Source organism: Cynoglossus semilaevis, chromosome 16 (assembly GCF_000523025.1).
Source record: "Cynoglossus semilaevis isolate Cse_v1.0 chromosome 16, Cse_v1.0, whole genome shotgun sequence".
In the NCBI taxonomy this organism is placed as follows: domain Eukaryota; kingdom Metazoa; phylum Chordata; class Actinopteri; order Pleuronectiformes; family Cynoglossidae; genus Cynoglossus; species Cynoglossus semilaevis.
Genome location: NC_024322.1, coordinates 16939669 through 16939931, shown reverse-complemented (window position 1 = coordinate 16939931; position 263 = coordinate 16939669). Strand labels below are relative to the sequence as shown.

The 263-nt window shown below is 47.1% G+C and overlaps 1 protein-coding gene across 2 annotated transcripts in view; it reads left to right on the top strand.

Moving 5' to 3' along the window:
• The window catches only part of tmeff2a (transmembrane protein with EGF-like and two follistatin-like domains 2a), an 84855-nt gene that overhangs the window by 79446 nt on the left and 5146 nt on the right, over positions 1-263 (top strand). The window lies entirely within an intron of this gene.

Here is a 263-nt window from a genome sequence, read left to right as displayed (position 1 = left end):
CCGAACCTTCCCAACGCCGGCGGCGTGACCGCCGTCACTGTCCCCGCCGCCGCCACCACGGTGCTCCAGCTGTAAAGTTTTTGTCTCACTTTTAATCTGTGAATGAATGAAGCTCTTTGTTTCTCACACAAACACAAACACACACTCCCTGGTGTAAAGTCGTTCTCATTTTCATTCATTTTTCAGGTTCTATTTATTTCACATCTCGACACAGATAATAAATAAAATAGCAGTCCTCCTGTGCTGATGTCAGTTCTCCCCCC